The following is a 6,673-nucleotide window of genomic DNA, read 5'->3' on the forward strand; positions in this document are numbered from 1 at the left end:
GGAGAGCTTGTACTAATGTGATCCTTCACTGCAACGAAGATTGGGGCAACATGGAGGGAGACATTCTTCAGCTCATTCTTCTTTGTTCTCACTCCAAAGAAAAGGAACTTGGTCCAAGCTTACCAGCCTCTCTCTGGTCCTCAGTGGAACGGCACAACACAAAAGGAAGTACAACACCGTCTTAAGTGTGTTCAGAGTGATTTTATGCAGGAACTTTCTTCTGTATTTCTTGCTTGAGATCAGTGTGTCACCATATATATAAGATATATAAAAACACACATACACACAAATTTACTTGCAGCAGCAGAGGCTTGAACGGACCTGGTTTCAGCTATGCTACTGTAAATCCAATCCTGCCCATAAACTCATAGCAAAATCCTTCCTGGCTTAACTGGAGGCAGGATCAGTACTTCTCACAGAAGCTTATGAAGCTCCACATACCCAAACTAGATTTAGAATATGGAAGCAGCTACACAAATCGCAAAAGCAAGAACTCATGACCTTGGGTCATAACTGTCTAATGAGTTCCGTCATTGACACAAGAACATTCATCTACAATTAAGAATGAATAGACACATCAAAATACATGTTAAGCCACGTTCATCTATCTGAACAAAATAAAAATCTGATTACCAAGATTAGCAAGAAATTCATGGCAAGAAAAAAATGGAACCTCTTCTGATAATAGTACTGGTGGTATCTCAGAGGCCTAGCCCAGGTACTGAGAAAAGGATGGTTAACTAGTGTATGCTGCATCCAGAATAATTTACTCTACTTTTCAGGTTACCATCTATGCTACATCTGGTTCTACTTCAGTATCACTGCTTCCGATTATTGAACTTTCGCATTCACAGCTACCAGCTACCATGCACTCTGCAGGTTTATATATAGCCACAGGGCATTTAGCTGTATTTGTATTTATCCTTTATATCTATCAAATTATCTGTTCCTGTCATTTCTCAGTCTCCATGTAGTTTGCAGATCGTTGCCTGTCTGTGTTTTAAGAAACCAGGCAAAGAATTGATAAGGTATCATCACTGCTTATATCCTCCTGAAACTACCAAAACTATCTGAGTGGCCTTCCATTCCTATTATTTTTCCATAGAAAAATATGTCATTTCACCTTTCTCCGCACAGCATGGGCTCTGTACGACTTAGGAGGTGAGGAGAGGAGGAGACACCCTCTCACTGCACGCCAGAAAGGAGTGCCTTCCATCGTCACTCCACAATTGCTAGGAAAATGCTGTTGAACAGGACAGGATGACACAACATTTGAAGACCGGCTCCACCCCAGTTACCAGCCCTCAGTCTCCACAACAGAGTATTTATTCCAGGACAAGCACTTGTGGCCAGGGCTTGACAATGGGCTCACTGGTCCTCCTCCCAGATAGGTGGCCAGAGTTGGAAAATGTGGGCTAGAAAGGAAGGGAAGAACCCCTTTAAGAGGAACTGAGTGTGCAAGTCACTCAGTTTTTCCCTGGAAAAAGGCTTGAGTCAATCTGAGTTTTGTTTTCCTGCTCATGCTGGATGACACTTCTCCTTAAGCCATCCCTGCTGACAAGTACGTGTAACTTAAACCCTCACATAAAGGTTGGCAGTTGTTTAAAAAGGCCATGCATAAATAAGAATATAGTTGGTGAGTGGAGTAAGAGTGAAAGAGCAGGATTGTTGTGAAGGTCAGCTTGAAAGCCTGGCAAGAGCCTGGTAGAAGCATCTGCCTTTGAGCCACCTGCAGTAAATCAGGATGGCAGGGTGCTGGATGCAACACATTTTAAACCTTTTCCCCTTACTGCGAGCCAGGATTCACAACTGCAAAAAAGCCATATTCTAGTCCGATAGGGAAGGGGGAAAAAAAAAGTAAGATTTATGTTCCAGCTACAGCATATATTTTCCCTATGCCTGTTACTCAGTCACTACGCTATAACTGGGAGCCAAATTACAGATGCTCTCTACCCACCGGGAATGTCATGAAAGTCTATTTAACATACCAGGTTTCAAGTTCTGAATCTTTGCCACAGAAGCAATAGCAGGCTGTAGAAAGCCATGAAAACTGCTTACTTTGGCCTAACTCTGACATCCTACTGAACACCACATGTAGCCTCTGCTGTCAGGACTCCTTAATTTGTTTCTCTGTCTGCTTTTCTGTTGCATAATCACTGTCTTTTTTGGAATGGAATGTTAAATTTATGAGCATGAGCCTTTCAAAATGCTCTCCTCAGTGGTCATGCGCACATGGGACCAGACGCTCCTCTCTCCTTTAGGGGCCCAGCTAACCATCGGTGGCAATGCCTCCAACAGCGTCTGTTCCACGAGGAGGAGGAGAGGTACATCCAGCCCCCGGGCTAGACACGACACGGGCCGAACACCGCGTGGCCGGCAGCGGGAAGCTCCCAGCGCCTGACAGAGCCAGGCGCCCTGCCTGAGCAGAGTGGGACGTAAAGGGCCATGCTTTCCAAATGTATAACAAACAGCTTGTGTTGTTCACAGCCTCCACTACTCCTAGCAAAATGGAGGAATCACAATGACACCACAAGAAAAACAAATACAGCACAACTCCCAGAAACTGTTCAATGAATCATGAGTTACGGGCTCCTCCTAAAACCGCCTGTGCCAATAGCACTGAATGCACTGTGCTTGACAGTCCCAGTCCACTGGGAACAACCAGTCACTGGGCTGTTCTGCTAGATCTGCTCTTCACACCAAGAACCGGTGGACTTCATTCGTATTGCATTATATGCAAACTTGAGAAGCCACTCAAAATTTGTCTTACTAAATACCTGAATAAAACCTTTTTTACAAAGTAAACTAGTGTGATTTTCTCAGGAATCATGAGTCCGTTCAGCACTACAGATATCAGCACTACAGACATGTTTGTTCTGAGGAGTAGTCCTCACAAAGCAACCATCCTCTGGTCTTCTTAATACACAAAAGAATGCATATAATTATTTTGGCAGTGGTGACAATCATTTCTTGCCATCCTTTATTGAATGGGCTTAAGTATACACGATGTGAAACATTCTCCTTTTAAACAAAGTGTACGTGATCCTAAAATGTGGCATATGCCATAATTTCAAAATATGATCTATGGAAGATACATTCACGTTTTGACTCCTCTTCATCATATGACTTAATGTTTCAGTGAAGAGGGCTATTAAAAATTAGAGTATTTCTAATTCAGCCTTTCCTGCAAACAGTCTTGCACCATGTAGCACAGTTTCTAGAAATTACAAAATAAATATAAACTGAACCTTTTAATCCCAAACACGGAGGAACACATACTCTGTGGCACAGTCCAATAGAAAAAGTCTGTAGGTTTCTGGCAAGTCATCTACGCAGACTAGTCTGCCAGAGAAAAGGTCATCTAAAGAGTAAAAAGAGTCTCTAGCATCATCCCAGGGACTTCTGATACTCGCAGGGTATGAGGAGTTGTTTAAATAAGTTCTTAGTTTCCGAGCACCACGAGAATTCCTGGTGCCAGAGGTATGGAGCTGATGTGAATCACACCACGTATTCAGTCATTCACTCTTTTTTGAAAGATGGGACCCATGGTGTCTTGTGTGAGCAACATTCATACAGCAACAGTGGAGGATAACACTCTGCCCATGGCACCTCCAGTGCTAAACAAACTGTGAGCCAGGTCCCCTTCCACATTACTAATTGCTCTGCTAACCTCATTTTACAGTGTTCAGGTGGATCGTTCAAGACTGTAGTTTAGAGATGGCTTTTATTGTCATTAACATTTTACACTAATGAGAGAGGAGGTCTATGACAGGTGTAGAGGGTGATACTGCCATCTCCTCCTTCAATATTGATCATAACTCTTAGCAGTGGTTCTTTCATCCAAGACTTAAAGGTATGACATTTTATTTGTGTGTCACTTAGACGATTGAGCTTCCTTGCAGAACTGGAAAAAAGTAAAAAGAAAAATGACAGAGGCTGTGACAGCATAAGGAATGGGATAAAAGCTGGGTTTCATTAGGTCTTTTTTGGGTAATTTCTTGACTATACAATATAAGATGGACTCCATGGTAACTTGCTATAAGTTGTTTGCATGTAAGTTGTATCACTGTAGTTCTGTCTCTGCTGTATCTGTACTGCACAGGATACAGTTCCCTGTATACAGCTGCAAAAAGCTCCCAAGCTCATGTTAAAGAGGCTAATTTATTCCACCTTTGTTCCTACAGGCCTAACGTCAGTAGACTGGTGTTTCTCATTCTGCTGCAATCCAAGAACTTTTTCAGATTTGTGGATGTGTATCTTCATCAGTCATAATGTCTCAGCTAGTTTATCTACTATTTCAATTACAGAACTATCTCATGATGTATAAGAAGATTCTGGACTATGAATATGTAATTGTAGCAGAATTAACTTACCAACTAGTTAATAACCAAAAAACCCCAATAAAACCCAACTGTCTTTATTCTCTAATATTTATGTATCCAACAGAAAGTTGCCTCCTGCAAGACCTTTGATTCAGGTTCTTATTAAAGGCAGAATGCCAAATGAGAGGTACTGCCACTGAACTGAACTTAATGGCAAATTTTATACACCTGCGAACACCACTGTTAGGCACAAAAACTTTCACAGAATTCACTTGGAAAACTCCATTTGCTGTAGCTGAATGAATGACACAGGCATGCCATATGTGTGTAGCTAAATGAATGATAAAATGTTCACCTCTCATTGTCGTATGTGATCCATAAAAGGTCTTTCATGCCAAAATGCAACGTCACTGTACAAAATCAGTGTACAGCAGGCAGGTCATAAAACAAGAGGACACGCTGCCTACAAGAGTAAATAAATTCCTACCTATATGAAAGAAAAATTCCCTAAGAGCAGTTTTGGAAAGTTTGGTTTGTTCGGTTTTTTGATTTGCGTTTTTATAAACGGGCCACCTTAACTGTGTGTAATAAGCTGAATAGAACTGAATGGATTTGATGTACTCTGATGTGAAATGCATCCCCTGCATTGAACCTGACCTATTTCTACTGAAATCAGTGCTGTGTTTCTAGATAAGCTTGGGTGGAAAAGAGCTGGATTTGACCCCATTACTGTTTTTTTCCCCCGTTTTAAAAGGACAAAGAGCTGATTTCAGCATTTTGCAATTCTAGTGATTCTAGGACTTATTGTAGTCCTCACCTGGTGCTTCACTTATTTTCACAAATATTGTCCCACCTCCCAGGCTTTTTCAATGTCTTAGATTTTTGCTGGTGCTCTGTAATTTAAGAATTAAAAAGCCCAAACCAGGTAAAAGGGGGGTAGCCTCCAAATGTTCACGTCTAGTTTAGATACGTCTTTTTTTCCTATTCCCCCCCTAGTTTCTGCATCTTCTAAGAAATACTGATACTTTCACCTCATCGTAATGGTTTTCACAGTTACCAAACAGAGAATAGAATCAGTAATAGTGACACTGAGTGACGTCGCTGCAGTATTATTAACCTTCGAGAAGAGGCTCACAAGTCATGCAGAGTATAAACTTTCTAAGTAACAGCTTACTAGCTTCACTATGATTTTCTTAGATATTGAGGCCGAAGAAGACTAGCAGTGTATTTACTGACTACCCTGTAGCTTTTTAGCTGGTTTTCCAGAATATGGAAGCAGAGTCTTCTATGGAGTATAAAACAGGAAGAGAAGCTAAATATAGCTATCGTGCTGTTGTAAAGCACAGCCTCCTGATAATAGGAGCCAAATAACCCAGATCCATTACCCATAGTTTCACTCAGTCTTGATAGCTTGATACTTCAGACCAAGAATGCCTACTTCCATCAATCTTAAATAATTCACAAATTACATCAAAATACTGTTCCTTAAGTATTCATACCCAGACAAGGTTAGATAAAGGTAAACGGCGAGACAGATTTATTTATTTGGTTCTACTTACCATTTTGGTGAATAAATCTCATCTACCCAACATCTCCAACCAGAGATGATATGGGGACATCAACAACATTGCTGGGCAGCCCCATTGGCTTTTCATCCCCTATTTTTTCTAATAGCATCTGGGGCTCATTTGAAAAATTCAGTATCATCACACAAAGATTAGTTCCTTCGCTTCTATATAATTTGACCTCAGTCCAAATTTACTTTTTTGTTTCTTTCTCGCAACATAATCTTTTCTCGCAGCCTTGTTCTGAGGCACATACTCCAGAGAGACTCCTTAACAGAGAAGTTGGCATATATTGCACACGCACCTGAATCACAATGTTATTTTTCCTTAGTGGTCCTTCTGTAAATGAAGATCATTTTTACTCCCCAAGCCATTAAAATCTGTTTTAGTGACTGGTATTGGGAGTTCCATAAATTCTCAATAATAAAAACTTCCAGTAAGGATTTCCTACTTCCCTTGATCTTATTTTAATTAAAGCAATAATATCAGAAAGATGTGATGATCAATTAACCCATCAAAGAACCTGACAGCCTTTAGCATTTGCCCAGTTGGTTCCTAGTATATAGAGAAGAACACTTCGGAAAAAGTAAGATTTCTTTGTAGAAATTGCTCCACTCAAGGCCAAGTGAGTGCATAGTATATAAGTGAGCTGATTTTTTACCTCCAAAGATTAAATTATACTGTGATAATTTTCTTAGTCTGAGAGCAGGCTCCCTGAAGTAAACATGAAACTCAAAATTCTAGTCTTAAGTCTGACATGAAAATGGGTTTCATAGTTTCGTCTTT

This window comes from Fulmarus glacialis, unplaced genomic scaffold (assembly GCF_000690835.1).
Source record: "Fulmarus glacialis isolate BGI_N327 unplaced genomic scaffold, ASM69083v1 scaffold26112, whole genome shotgun sequence".
In the NCBI taxonomy this organism is placed as follows: Eukaryota; Metazoa; Chordata; class Aves; order Procellariiformes; family Procellariidae; genus Fulmarus; species Fulmarus glacialis.